The 15786-nt window shown below is 36.6% G+C and overlaps 1 protein-coding gene across 11 annotated transcripts in view; it reads left to right on the top strand.

The window, feature by feature from the left end:
- The first annotated feature begins 11162 nt into the window (after positions 1–11162).
- Positions 11163–15786, top strand: part of mef2cb (myocyte enhancer factor 2cb) — a 75516-nt gene continuing 70892 nt past the window's right edge. For all 11 annotated transcript variants that reach the window (XM_028458234.1, XM_028458232.1, XM_028458230.1 and 8 more), the window contains exon 1: positions 11163–11408. The gene's annotated coding sequence lies outside the window, so the exon portion shown is untranslated. The remainder of the gene's footprint in view (positions 11409–15786) is intronic.

The raw sequence follows: 15786 nt of genomic DNA, 5'->3' as shown, positions 1-15786 counted from the left end.
TCGTTATACAGTTATCCAAAGTGCAGTAAATTACAAAAGCATTGGATGGAAGTGAAAAAAATCGTCATGCATCATACATTTGCAAAAAAGAAAAAAAAAAAAATATATATTCAACATAATGGTGAATTAATACAACTTCACACACAACAAAGAGAAATTATGCATTATGTAATCACACAAAATGTATAGCATATCCTTATTCCTGTTATCCAAAATAGGATAGTAAATTGTGGCAAAAAAAATACTTTTTTTCCTATATCTGGAGTTTAGTTCTGATGAACATCTCTCAATGTTCATGGCGGTAGATCTAATTCAATAAATCATGTCAATAAATATCTTGGCCATTCAGATCAATTTCATTGGAGTGACACAGAACAAAAATATTTAAAGATCAAATGATTAAGAGTGGATAGAAGGGAACAACAGTTTTCACAATTGGACTTTTTGGTGAAAACTTAAGACCTTTTTCTCAATTTGCATGTTTTTCCCATGCTTGCATGGCTTTTCGTAGGGAACTCCAGTTTCCTCTTATGGTATTTCAGCTTCATTAGTATTCATAAATAGCAGTACAAGTATAAATATGATATATGTGTTGGCTGTGAGAAACACTGGCACTAAGGGTGTATCCTGCACCCACCTTCAACCAAAACTGAGCTGGGATTGACACCAGCTAATCCCCCGCTGCCATGTGCAGAGTAAAAGGTACTTACGAGTCCACATGTAAGCAATACAATCATTTTTTATATTAAAAAATATTCTGCCTTTTTTTGTTTTTTCTAATTAAATGTACAGTATTTCAGAAAATTGTAATAAATTCCTTTGGAAAAACAAAACAGAGAATGGTGAGGTAAAGTCAATTTCATAACCTGGGTAAAAGATGATTTGATACATAAACGCATTGACCAAATATTAATTTCTCGCTAATTGTATTTAGATAATTTTTCAAAACAATATGCAAAGAAATACTGCTATTCATGTATATGAGATTCTTAATCTCAATAAGGCTCTCCTGGTTAAAAAAATAAAAACAAAACAATGACATGATTAAATGTACTTGCAATATACACATTTTGACTTTTAGCTTATATAACATGCAAATGTTGAATTTAGTTGATGCAGCGTAATTTTTATTTTATCTGACAAAACACTTCCATGCATATTCAAATAATATTGGGATTTATAGTGTTGCACACACAAAATGCTATGTCATTAAGCCCTAAAATAATATCTTTAAACAAACAACGTGAAGAGCAATTTATGAGCTGAGCAAAAGTATCGGGCAGGGACAGAGAATGAACTGTTCAGATTCAGCAAGTCAAGACTCTAGTCCTGATGTACTGGAGTTAAATATAATCATACATTAAAAATAAACCTCTAATGGGTAATGTTTTGCTTGGCATGTTTTCAAAGCAAGTCTGGAATCCATACAGACTTAATGTGGTATTATTGAATGTTTGCAGTACATATAGGATTAGTTTAATTTAAATCTCTAGTTCATTAATGGTTTTTGAAGTCAAAACATTCATTGTATGACTATATCAGGTCAAAAAGAGACAAAGGGCAATGGGAGAAGGAATGTTATATTTTGATATAAAACTGAGTAGCAGGCATGTCTCACCCGTGGGGGATGCGGAGGATGTGACACCCGCAAAAACGTGGAACAAAAAGAGGAAAATGTAGATAAAAAATGGAAACGATTGTTATTTATTTGGATGAAAAGTGGCCAAACATGATGATGAGGATTACAAGGCGGCGAAGCGTACGGCCAGAGCGCTCAAAATTCTCCCCCTGCTCACAGGCTATTAGGCTGAGCTGTGCAAGCTTTTTGGGCTCGGGAACCAGCCATGTGGGTAGAGATGTCGGTTGTCACCGACCTGTGTCTCCTTGTCCAACGCTGCGCTGTCCAGGCCACAGGGAGAGCGATGGGAGCCGAGAATAAGGACAACGGGGCTCTCCGCCTCTGTCTCCCTTGTAAAATCCCAGGTCCGTGATCCTGATCGGTACAGTGCTTGCCCTACGGGCTGTCTGCAATACGGTAGCTACCGTATCCCATAGTGAGACATTGAAACGAACGTTATGAAAGAGAATTATAGATTATTTTCTCTGAGTATATGAGTGAAATGTCTCACCAGACAGCCCTTCTTGCTGAATGAGTAAGAAGAGGTTTGCTTATTTGAATGGCGCTGTATTCCCTGACCACTCTACTTGTAGTAGGTCGGACTACCTGCAGCGGAGGAATACATTTCACCAGCCAATCAGGATTGGCGTAATGAGATAGGGCTTCTGAGATATGACGCACTGTACTGTATATCCCATAGTGAGACATCTCACTCATTACTCAGAGAACAGGGGTTATGCAAATAACCTATAGTTTCTGTCTTTTAAGGTTTTCTGGAGCAATAATAATTAAAATTAAGACATAAAGAGCCACATATTGAGTATCACTGACTTAATAACACATTTATCATGGTTTTAGTAATCTAATTTAATAAACTAATTTGGGAGTCAAACGGTTGCCATACCCTTGGAACACCCTCACTTTTAAAATTGCTGCTCCACCCCTGTATAGTAATATTGAGTGTCAGTATCAAACAAAAACTTGGATGTGCTGAATTTTTGTACATTGAGTTTGATTCACTTAGCAAATGCTCTATTGTTGCTCTTTTTCACTTCTCTGTTTGATACAGGAAAAACACTGTGTGCAGCAGCTCTGAGAGCAGGATTAGTGAGGATTGCTCAGAGATGCACGAAAGAAGCCCAAAAAAACTTTGAGGGTTTTTTTTGACAAGAAATTAACATTGTAACAAAGTTAAAAGCTCAAAAAAGTTTATTTGCATGATATAGGATCTCTAAGATCCGGGAGACCTGTTCAATTGATTGGTAATGCCAATACCGATATCTTATTGGCAGCAACTCAATAAATATGGTCAAGCTGGCCAGCTGAAGTATTAAAGCATAAGAATAAGGAGAAAAGGTGATATGAAGCCTTTGACCATCACTTGATCAAAGTTCCAGATGGGCTTCTGCGTGTGTTTACTGTGTTGATGCCAAAGGGTGACAGAGTAGATCATCAGACTGGATCAAGATGATAAAAAGACTGTGTAATTGATGCAACTACCGATTTAATGGTGTTTAATAAAGTGGCCAGTGGGTATTAGAGGATTTTGAAAGTCTCATTCCTTTAAAAAAAAAAAAGAGGTGAGAGAAACCTAACGTGGAAGTTAGGGCAAACAGACCCATAATTGCAAGGGAAATTGCTTTGCTTTGTTGCCATGGTCACCTGACAATGCTCTCTGTTTCTCTCCAGCACCAGAGACGACGAACAGACGAGGAATAGAGCGTTTATTATTTCTTTCTTTACATAGATATGAATGCTATTTGACGTCTGTTTGAATAACAAGGTCTATGCATGAACAGTACTTAATTAGTTTTTATTAAGTTTTGAATTAAATTGTTGCATTTGAGAGAGAAAAAAACACCGTGCCCCTATGCATTTCAGTCATTCAATCAAGGATTATGCATAGTATGTAATGTATATGTTGAGTTTTTTTACTGTAGTAACAGGACTCGTATTATTTTCCTATGCAAGTGCCCGCTTGGAAAAACGTTAGACTGGACCTTACAGAAGGAACAGTGTGGCCTGAGGAGTTAGCTGTGGCACTAGTCATAATCCACCCTTCAAAAGAGCCAGATGGAAAGGGTAAGGTTTCAGTCAAAATATTGTTTTTGGATTGAGGTGGGGACTCATACTCACTCTTGTGCTACTCTCCGATCTCTCTGCGTCCTTGTCTCTCTCAATTTCTCTTTCCTGTGCTCTCCAAATCTCTTTCAAACTTTGCTTCTTTTTGCCCTTTATCTGATCTGGTCACAGGGGAACTCATACAAAGCTAACAAAACCCATTAGGACAAAGTTCTAGAGGACAACTTTGGTAAACTCTTGTTTAATCCTTTCATGTTTGGTTTCTTCTTCATAGTTTTTTTTTAGCTGGTATCCATCAAAAATATCAAGGTTGAAAGGCTGACTTAATGTCCGCTTTTTATTGAGTGTGATTCATTTTAAAAAATCTACAGGCACCTGAGCAGGGATCTTAAATCAGCTGCGGCCTCAAATGGAGACACTTGATAAACATACAACAGTAGGTTTGTGTCTGGACTGGTGGGGTTGTGGGGCAGAAAGGTATGTGCTTAGTGATGATTGTGCACTGTAGATTTACCTCTTCATTCTCTGAAGCTGAACACACACAGAGCGACCTTGTGTGGAGGCAGAAGGGTGGGCAGACAGAGTGAAGCCAGCTCACGCCATGCACTGTAGTGTTGGTGCAACAAGAAATTATCCTTCTGGGTTATGCACACACAGCAGCACACACATTACCCTAACTTCCTCTTCTCAAAACCACATTCTTACTCTAATCTCTTCTCACTCCATAACGGTGAGATTTAGTCTACATTCTTTGTTTTTTTTCTTTGTCAAAAATGGTGGACTTGCACGTATACTAATAGAATTAATAGAGTTTTAACCAGAGGTGTAAAGAGTACTGATATATTCTACTCAAGTAGAAGTACTGTTACTTGATTGAAATTGCACTCAAGTACAAGTACAAGTAAGTCACCCATAAAATACTCAAGTACAAGTAAAAAGTAGCTAAATGAAATAGTACTCAAAGTAAAAGTTGCTAGTTACTTTCATGCCCTCATTTATTGTTAACAATAAATCTTGCCACAGTTCCTTTGCATACAGGAAACAGCTCATGTACAAACTTTAAAAAGAGACTAAAATCTACCACAATTGGACTTTTTTTTCCCCACAAAGGCATCTGCATAAAATAAAAGGTTTGTCAAAATGTAATTTTTTTTCAATTCAATTCAACTTTATTTATATAGTGCAAATTACAAAAAAAGTCATCTCAAAGCACTATCCAAACATAAAATTCAAAATTTAAAGGAAAAAACCCAACAAGATCCACATGAACAAGCTTTTAGCAACAACTCCATTTTTAACAGGAAGAAATCTCCAGCAGAACCAGGTTCAGAGGTGGCAGTTATCTGGTTGGGGTTAGTGGACAGAAGAAGGAGAACAGAACAGGATAGAGAGATAGAACATCAGAGAGTCCCAGACTAGTTGAGCTGTGAACCACAGATCAGGAACTGTCAACTCTAGCTTCAAGACACCTGAAACAGAAAAGAGCGAGGAGAAGGCACAGACTGCAGAAAAACATGATACAGTATTAGCAGGTCTGCCCGCATGGAAACACCTGGTGCTAAACTATGTGTGAGTGGAATGAGAACGAATATGGGGTCAACATCAGTGTAAATGGTGTGTAAGCAGTATGAGCAATGTGATGGATATACATCAAGGTTCAGAAGTGGGGGGTTGGCGAGGATCTCAGGTTTCAAAGGCGAGGAGCCTGGTAGTTAAATGTTCTGCCCCCTGTTCTAATACTAGACGTTTTAGGAACTTCCAGAAGACCAGCAAACTGAGAGCGGAGTGTTCTGCCCGGACGATAGGGCACTAATAGGTCTCTAAGATATACAGGAGCTTGATCATGTAGAGCTTTGTAGGCTGACAGGATGATTTTAAACTCGATTCTAAATTTTACAGGAAGCCAATGAAGGGAAGCCAACACTGGAGAAATATGCTCTCTCCTGTTCTTTTCCATTTAGTATTCTGGCTGTAGCATTCTGAATTACTGGGACATCCTGACAGTAAAGAGTTACAATAATCTAAAATAGATGTAACAAATGCATGGATTAGTTTTTCAGCATCACTCTGGGCCAAGATATTCCCAATTTAGAGATATTACAGAGGTGGAAGAAGGCTGTCCTTGAGATCTGCTTAATATGACAATTAAAGGATAAGTCAGTATCAAAGATAACACCCAAGTTTTTTTACTGTGGTGCTGGGTGACAGAGTAATGCCATCCAGAGACCATTTGCTTTGATAATTTATCACTGAAGTGTTTTGGACCAAATAAAATCACTTTGGTTTTATCCTGGTTAAGAAGGAGAAAGTTACAGCTCATCCAGGATGTGATGTCTTTAAGACAAGCCTGGAGTTTTAATAACTGATGAGTTTCATCTGATTTCATTGACAAATAGAGCTGTGTATCATCCACATAGCAAGAGAAATTTACATCATGTTCTCTGATAATGTTACCTAGTGGAAGCATGTATAATGTAAAGAGTATTGGTCCTAAAACTGAACCTTGTGGAACTCCATGATTAACTGGTGTGTGCTGAGGAGAGATTATGAACATGAACACAGTGGGTTCTGTCTGATAGGTAGGATTTAAACCAACCTAGCACCATTTCTTTAATCCCAAAAACATTTTCCAGTTTCTGCAGCAACAAATGATGATCCACTGTATCAAAGGCTGCACTGTGATCCAAGAGCACCAGAACTGAGACCAACCCTCTGTCTGAGGCTAAGAGATCATTGGTTACTTGTTCTAAGGCAGTCTCTGTGCTGTGATGGGTTCTAAAGCCAGACTGAAAGCTCTTGTATAAATTGTTCTTATGTAGTTGATCACAAAGTTAGACCTGCAATGACTTTTTCAAGAATTTTGGAAACAAAAGGGAGATTGGCTATTGGCCAATGTAATAGACAAGTCACTTGGATCGAGGGTAGGTTTTTTATGGTGAGGTTTGATTACAGCAGTTTTAAAGGTCTGTGGCACATAACCTGTTGCTAGAGAGGTAATAATCCAGTTCACCATATTAGTGCGAATTAGTGGAAAAACATCTTTAAATAGTGGAGTTGAGATTGGATCCAAAAGACAGGTTGTTGGTTTAGAAGCACTAACTGTTGAGGTCAGTTCAGATAGACCAACTGGAGAGAAACATTGTAAATAAAAGCTACATGTTGGGTTAACTTCAGGAGCTGCTTTGTTTAAGAAATTATTGGGCACTCCTGCGGAGGGGGGGACATTAGCTTTGTTTCTAATTGTTAGAATTTTATCAGTAAAGAAGTTGATGAAGTCATCACTGCTCAAGTTGACAGGAATAGAGGGTTCAACAGAGCTGTGGCTTTTGGTGAGCCTGGTTACAGTACAGTGTTGAATCGAAACCAAGGATTATTCTTGTTTTCCTCTATTAGAGTTGAGTAATAGGAATTTCTAGCTTTGCGAAGAGTTTTTTTTTTTTTTTTACAAGCTAACAAACTCTTTCTCCATGCAACATGAACTTCTACTTCTTTTAATAAAATAACAATGAGTTCAATTCAAAATATAATAAGATTCTCAGGCTCTAAGTACAGCTACATTTATGAACTCTAAAACAGTGCCATACCAAATGTGCCATGTGGGCAACAACATAATAGGTAAAACCCCAACCTAAACCAAGGAAAGTGATAAAACAACCTCCATTCAATGCTGTTTTGGTGCCGTGAATTTTGTTTAATCTGATTGGTTGGCTATGATGTGATGCATTTGATTGTGGTCTGGTTATTTCTTTTCATGTAGTTTCACAATGTCCATTGATCATTTTAAAACAAAAGGTAATAATTTATACAGTAACGTTTGGGTCTCAAAATGTAATGAATTACTTTACTTCTTTTAAAATGTACTTAAGTACCAGTAAAATTCCTTCTGTACAAGTACCCATAAAAGCTACTCAATTACAGTAATGTGAGTACTTGTAATTCGTTACTTTCACCTCTGATTTTAACACATTAACTCAGATGTGACGATAAATAATTCTGGAATACTACGTCATTTTTTAATATAAGACAAACACGTGTTTTTGCTTTCAGTCAGTTGCTCGAGGCCTAACTGGAGGGCTGCCACTGGCTACTGCAGAGCTGTTATACGAGGGCTCATAAATCCACCAAAAGTTATATAAACCTGTCAGTGGGTTCATTACGATGATTATTTTAATTATCTGTTGATGATTTCACTCTGGAGAATCAGGAGGGGAAGAGAAATAAAATGTGGAAGCAGTTTTTTTTTTTCATGCGAAAGTGTCAGAGCACATAGCGGACAGAACGCTGACTACTGGAGTCGTCCACAGTGACCATAGCATCAAAAACAAACTCACCCTAAGTGACAATCACATGGGGTAATGAATGAGAAAAAGTAGCACGCGCGCACACACACACACACACACACACACACACACACACACACACACACACACACACAATTGTCTAGAGCAGGGTTTCTCAAATGGGGTATGCAATGGCACTATAGGGGTACTATAGAAAAAAAGGGTAAATGAACAAATGAAAGCATTAATAGTATGGGGTTTTATAATGTTTATTATTAGTTAAAAATGATAATCACACTGAATATTACCAGCAACTCACAAAATGACAACAAAAACACACCAAGAGAGAAAAATACTTACCATTACCAGCAGCACGCAAAACAACAACAAAGACACACTAAATGAAAGAAAAATACCCAAGATCATGACAAAATACACTAAAATAACAGAGAAACGTACAAAACGACAAAAGAAACAACCAAACACACGCACTGTGATAGAATAATTTATATAATACCAACAACACACAAACACCAACGAAAACACAAAATAAAAGAAAAATATACTGAATAATAAAAATAAAAGACAAACAACAATATACAAAATGACACAATAAACAGACAAAATGATGATATAAATTATTTTAATTAGAACATGAACTGAAAGTACAAGAGTCAGTCTTGGTCCCACATATGGAGGGAAATGACAGTAAATGATGAAAACTATAGAAATAAATCTATTCAGGAGGCGCTAAATACTGTTTCATTACACTTATTTACAAAATGAGAAAATTTAAAATGTGTGTTATCACTCATTCATTCCATTATTATGGTCTATGGTTGTTTTTTTACAGAATTCTGAGTATGTAGTAAAGGGGTACTTGCATTCAAAAGTAAGAAAAAAAGGGCACTTGAGTCTAAAAAGTTTGAGAACCACTGGTCTAAAGTACTTAACATGTTTTTGCTACATTTAATGTTGCATCGCTTTATATTAACTCATAATGTATTGCTTTGTAAATGTAATAAACAAACAATCTTAATCATAGTTTATCTGAAAACAACACATTTTCAGCTGGCAATAAGTTCTCAGCAAATGGAAAAGGCAAGGCACATTTATTTGTATGGCTCGTTTCATACATAAGGTACTGTAACTCAATGTGCTGTGTATAATTGAAAATTAAAAGACAATTTAAAAAAAGAAAAAAACAAAGTAACATTTTACAAGATTAAAACAGATTAAAACACATTGTGACTGAAATAAAGCAGGATTTTTAAAAATGTGTTCAAATTAAAAAATCTATATTTTCAGGATTGAAATAGGTATATTTTAAGTATCAGAATGATTAAGAATGTATTTATTGGAAAAGAGCTGAGGCAACTGCTTGCATTAATGCTTTTTAACACACACAAGTAAATCAATTCCACTTCAACCACAAAGTCCTGACAAATGTCCAGTTTTACTATTCCTTCCACACTAAAAGCTTTAGTCCTCCACACATGTGCTTCATATAAATAGGCAAACCAAACAGCAAAGATCTCTTACCAAGTTTACACAAACCAAATAAACAAAGTAGTGTATTTACAGAAATTCCTGAGCCAAAAAGCACAAACAGAAAAAAAGTCTTATCGGTTTTTCGATTCTGATTGAATTGTTCCATCATCTAGGTTTAACGTCATTAAATTAGGTCGTACAGGCACTCACTCAGTCTGCTCGCCACACCAATTCCCACCTGAACATATTAGCGGATTCCTGTTCATGAGGTCATGGAAAATACCAGAAAGGGCAGACTCTGATCCCTCACGGTACGGTCTTCCCAGGTAGCAACAGCGACAAGAAATCCCTAAAATAAACAGATTAGTTTTCATCTAGCTCAAAAACATGTAAACACCCCAATTAGATCAATACAAAACATATTTTACGGTCAGAAGTGTAAAAGTCTATCCTCGAGGGAATTCTACTGTGTTTTGTGTTTTGTTTTTTTTTCTGTTTATGGTTAATTCACTTTTTTTTTGTTCTGGGAAGAATACTAATCAATATCCAGATGTCAACAGACAGGAAATAGTAGTTTGTTTCAGAGGAAACTAAACTTATGTAGAGGTATTGTTGTGGAAGTTTGTGGAGCCCCAAAGTTGAAACAGACAAACCGCTTCATTAGATTTTGGAGACAATTATTATTTAATATAATGAAATTAAATAAACTACTTTGTGACCCCCACAAATCCCCAATAATGTACTGTCATATGTTGATTCTTACATTCTGTGAACGTATCATTTAGCAGGAAAAATGGTATACAGTAAGGATGCCAGCAGCTTTGCTAGAACCTAAAAGGCTTTTTTTGGCTACAGAGATATGATTTTTATCAAGCTGTTGTAAAAAAAAAAAAAAAAAAAACACCTTTCCCCGAACGCTATGTAGGCGGATTTCAGTCGCAGATAAACTTAATGAGTTTATAATCATCAAATTATAGGTGTACACCGCTGCACTTGGCATTTTGACATTCGCCATCAATGCTGGCTATTTTCTTTAAGAGGCTAATTTATTTATGATTTACATAGATTACATCTGTTCTGGTTATGAGAGGGGTAAGACGATTTGTCACAGCACAGGTTTTTAAAATTACGTTTGGCAGCTGTGATGCTCAAATGAGAGACATAATGCTTATTCAAATGAGTGCTCAACAAGAGAGAGTTTCTGTCCCATTAAATGTGGAACGACAAGCCTCACGGCAAAGTGTTTCCCTAAGAGATTATAGATAGATATCTAACATTTACACTATAGGTCTAGGGCTGGGGTTTGGATCTGATTGTAGCTGGGTTTCCATTACAGGTTTTTCGCAAAGTAAAAGCGATATTTCTAAATGTTGGCAAAGTATATTTGCGCTTTGAACGCATTTCCATTGAAGGTTGTTTTGGGCAGGAGCCTCGTAACTCTGGTAACTGGGGGCGGGTGTGGGGCAGCTAAGAAGATGGCAGCATTCTTGGTGGGGCATTTATGTCAGTGCTGACAAAGGTCCGGGGTGTGTGTGTGTGTGTGTGTGTGTGTGTGTGTGTGTGTGCGTGTGTGTGTGCGTGCGCGTGTTGACACTGATACTTTTGAAGCTAAATATATCCCTGAGTGACAGGGGCAGGTGTATTGAGACAGTGGGGGTGCTTGGAAAGATCTGGACCTGGTTTCAGTTCAAGCACAGATCGGGGGCAAAGACACAGCCCATATCGGGGGTTTCTATTCAAAGCCAGCTGGTCTGGCTTTTTTACATGCTGGACATTTATTTTAAGACTTTTGTGGGCTTTTTTTGTTTCTAACTTTTCAGTTTTTGACATTTTCTTTTGCTCATTTTCCTTTCTTTCTTTCTTTTTTATTTGATTAAGCTGATCCTCAGCTGGTGCTGCAGGGTGTAACTTCCTGGGGAAGAACAGAAAAGGCGCGGGTGAGTTTTCTTTAATGCACCTCTTGCCTCCTTTCTACCCCTTTTGTCTAGATCTCATTCTATTAATGGAAAAGGGATTTAAAAACATACTTTACACGGCAGGCTGTGACATGTTAAACAGATTACGCCATCATTTTAATATTTTCAGCTGCTCAATTGAACCAGTTCTGCACTGTATTTTGAAACACTCTTGCCTAATTGTTGTATTAAATTTTTTTTGCAAACTTTAGTGAATGATGTCTTTGTTTAATAACTCAAACTCACAAATGTCTTTCCGCTAAGTTAAAAAAAAAACATTTAACAGGTGTTTACTTGCAGCTTTTTATTTTCTTTTCATTTTTTTTTTTTGACGAAGTAAAGACACCAGGGAATCTCTGGCAGAGCTGGAGGAGGAGTCACGTCTCAGCTGTTGCCAATCACGTTTGATTGATGCTCCTGGAACTTTGTGTTTAAATTTAGGAGTCAACTTTTTAATTTCTCTGAGGCCAGACAAATGGTTTAAGTCACAAAAGTGGAACTTTAGATGGTGTTGTTTTTCTGCTTCTAATTCTTCACAGTCAGTTTAGGTTACTGGTACTTTAAAGAGTAATTGCTCAGAACGTCTCGTTATACAAGCTGGAATTATCAGTGAGACGAAGGAGCGTGCCCTTAACATGCTGTTTGCTTAAAGAATGACTCATCCCCTCAAGGTAGCAACCTCAGTAGCAAACACACACCACTGGTACTATGTGACAAAAAAGTTTCTTTTATAAGGGAGAACTTTTGATTTGTCATTTTTGGTACTTTTAAATAAACTGAGAAAGGGTTATTCTACCTATAGCTGCTACATGGGCAGAGGGAGAATAAAACGGAAACAGGCAAAGGAAATTAGTCATTTGAAGAGAAAGACATTAACAATCACTCTTCCTTTGAAATATTATAAACGGTTTGGCTGGTATTGTTTTCGTAAATTAATGTCAAGGTTTTTGTTTTTGTTTTCTGAGCTTTTACTCCAAATTATTGGTGGTAAATGTGGTTTTGGGGGGCATTCTAAAGAAAAAATCAGACCCTTGAAAAAAACCATTCCACATTCATCATCATACATTTCTCTGCCTGTGAATAATCCGGCTTTGATCTTTTGTGAACGCATGAATTTCAAACAACCCATCAAATATGACTGTGGAAAAAGTCCCAAAAACCCCTAGATCGTAGAAGTTGAGTTTTTCCTTGTTTACTGGAACATACTGTAACTCAGTCCAGAAATGCCTGCTAATGTTTCTACTGTTTTTCTTTGTATAAATTAGCTGTGAGGTTAAAATACATGTTTACAAGTAATTTGCCGATTTGATTTGGTTTTGTCATGGCAGCTGCTCACAGAAAGCATGGTTGTTTCCATGGTTATTTGGTGGGCAGCACTGATTCAAATGCTCTTATGTTACAAAAACCAGGTTTCTGTTTAAAGTGCATTTCATTATTCAAACAAAGTATTAGTGAAACAAGTCCAATTACACATATGGGAGCAGTTAAAAGTCGAAAAGCCCTGGAAAGCATATGTTAAAGAGTCCTGTAGAGGCTTACTGTTACAGAGCATAGACTCCAGTCTTTTGGTGTCCTTTTTATTTCCCTTCTAATTTCTTTATTCTTTAATTTTGGAAAATCTTCAACAGTGGCCCATCCTCGTGTTTAAAAACTCTTTTTTTCTCTTCAAACCCCCATAGTGCTGTTGAGGCCAAAAAACAGTTTGATGCTCCACCAGTACAATACGCCAGGGCCGCAAAAAACTACAAAACACATGCGCTGCGCTAGGCAACTCTTTTGATCTGTAGCTAATCTCAGTTGCCTGCCTCCCCTCTGATCATGTCTGAATAAGAATGAGTCGGGGGTGATCCTGGAGGAAAAAAGAGCTTTAAACATTGCCACTCGTCTGCCAAGCTCCGCCACGTAGCACGGGCCGACGCAGATTGTGGATGGGCCTTGCTATCACAACATCTAAGCAAGGGAATCCTCATTTAGATGCACAATATTTTATACTTTACTTATTTTTATTCATTTAGATGCTATCAGAAGCTTGTTGGGAGTGTGGGAGAAGTTCTCACACAAGCTTTGTTGAATGATCTTTATTTGTTGGGGGGGAAATGCTTGGGTCACCAGCTTTGGTCAGAGGTCTTCAACTACACTGGTCCATGGGCTGACATTCTTTCAAAAGTCATAAATTGTACATTTGTTTGTATTTGTTTTAGCAATTATACAGACTAAAATTACTTAGAATATGCCCAGTTTAAGCTTCCGTTAAGTACTTGGAAGTGATTCACAGACATTATAAAAAGTCAGTCAATCTCATGTTAATCATCTAACTGGCCTCAAATTAAGTAGTTACAAGAGGAGCGTTATACTCCAACATGTTTAAAGGAACGATAACATTCAGAGTTTCCCAAAGTTGTTTACAAAAAAATTAGTAAATGACTAAAACGTTCAGTCTAAATTACTAATAAAAAGACGAAAAATTTGCCTCTTACCGCGTCTATCCCCTTGACTTTGTATGTAATCTGGTCGCGTTAACATTTTGTGACGCATCCAGTGTGAACACAGCATTACAGTCCAGATATACATTATTTACAGTACATTGTATTTCTTCTTACAACCACATGGGGAACATATGAGGTGGTTTTTTAATGGTAATAGTTTGTCCTATTTGACCCCTGGGAACCATTGGAGGGATTAAATAGCGTGTATTACAAAACAAGGGTTGAATAACTGTTTTACTGAGATATTTTTCCTGATTTAGTTTTATTTATTTATTTTTTTATTTGAATACTTCTAACTGGGAGACCTGCAGTTAAGCCATGTGCACGTTTTCTTTTTTAGCTGAGATGGGTGCACACCTCCCCTCTCGGCAGAATATTTAATTGCACCTCTGTGTAATGGTTTGCCCTGTGTAGCAGATGTTAATTGTACCTGCCACGTATGCATGTATATACATCAGGGTTGGGGTCAATTATAATTGTAATCATGTAATTGATAATTAATTACAATTATGGCATGATATACAGTATGTTGTTTTATAATTGTAATTCAATTGTAATTGAGTTTCAATTATTGACTTTGAAATTGTAATTATAATTGATGAATTGTTACAGTTCTACGTTTTTTACTTAAATATTCATATGTTTCATACCAAGCTTTCCCACATTTTACCATTTAAAAGATATTTAAATCGAGGGGTATACTGACACAGAAAAGGCTCCCACACCAAAAATATGAATACCTATATTTTCTTTGCTCAGGAAGCCTAACAAGGTAACCAATAAATAGGAAAGAAATTAGTTTATAGTGTATTTTACAGCTTATTTAAGACCTGTTATCATAAGACATGCTAACTGAAAGCTAACACAAGAGTAAGGTTAACTTTTATTAGGTCACTTATTTCAGGTTCAGAAATTGTGATTAATTGTAATTGAACTTTAGTAATTGAGAACGTAATCATAATTGACTTATGGATAAAAAAAAGTATTAAAAAAATGCTGCTCACTATATTCGTAATTGAATTGTAACTGAACATGAGTAATTGAAAATGTACCTGTAATTGTAACTGAAAATTGTAATTGACCCCAACCCTGATATAAATTATTGCTTTGAAATTGTGATAATGAAAACAAAGGCATTTGATATCTGAATATTTATACTGTATATGAAGTCAATTTGAGCATTTTTTTTTTTTTTGCATCTTTGTCTCTTAAAAATAGTTCCCTACAATTAAGAGCTTGATCTTAAAGTTAAACTCCCAGATATGGGTTTTATGTCATTACATTTGTGTCCATCAGTAATACTGTATAAATCAGTTAAAGCACAGCAGGCCTGATGTGTCAGCACTGTCACAGGACCATGGGGCTTTTCCTGTGATGTAACTGGAGCATCAAGGAGAACAAAGAGAGAGCTTGTTGTTCAGCTTGTGCTTCATCCATAATGCAGATAAGGTGTACAGAGAGAATACTGTTGGTTACACACAACATTCCCTTTTGACACAACTAACTTTGTATCTTGTGCGTGACTGTTCGATGATACAAGCCTATAGAAAATGCCCGCCTGATTTTAATGATGATGATGATGATGATGATGTAATAAGTTTTGTTTTTGTTATTCATGAATTCCTCATGAAATGTAGAAGAAATTACATTAAGAGTTCAGAAAAAGAAACACAGGCGACAAAAACTACCCTAGAATGACTTTTCCAAAGCATCAGTGCACATTGTTCAAAAACACTTGTGGTTTTCCCCCATCATAGAAACAAATACTAAGCATTAATGCTTGGAAACAAACATTTATGTGGAATAATGAGCCTAAGATATTATAAAAGCAGATTTTAAAGTGCAAATAAACTGTTATTTTTTATCTTGAATAC

The sequence above is a fragment of the Gouania willdenowi genome, chromosome 9 (genome assembly GCF_900634775.1).
Source record: "Gouania willdenowi chromosome 9, fGouWil2.1, whole genome shotgun sequence".
NCBI lineage: Eukaryota > Metazoa > Chordata > Actinopteri > Blenniiformes > Gobiesocidae > Gouania > Gouania willdenowi.
The sequence above is the reverse complement of the archived record's forward strand: the minus strand, read 5'-3'. Positions and strand labels throughout refer to the sequence as shown.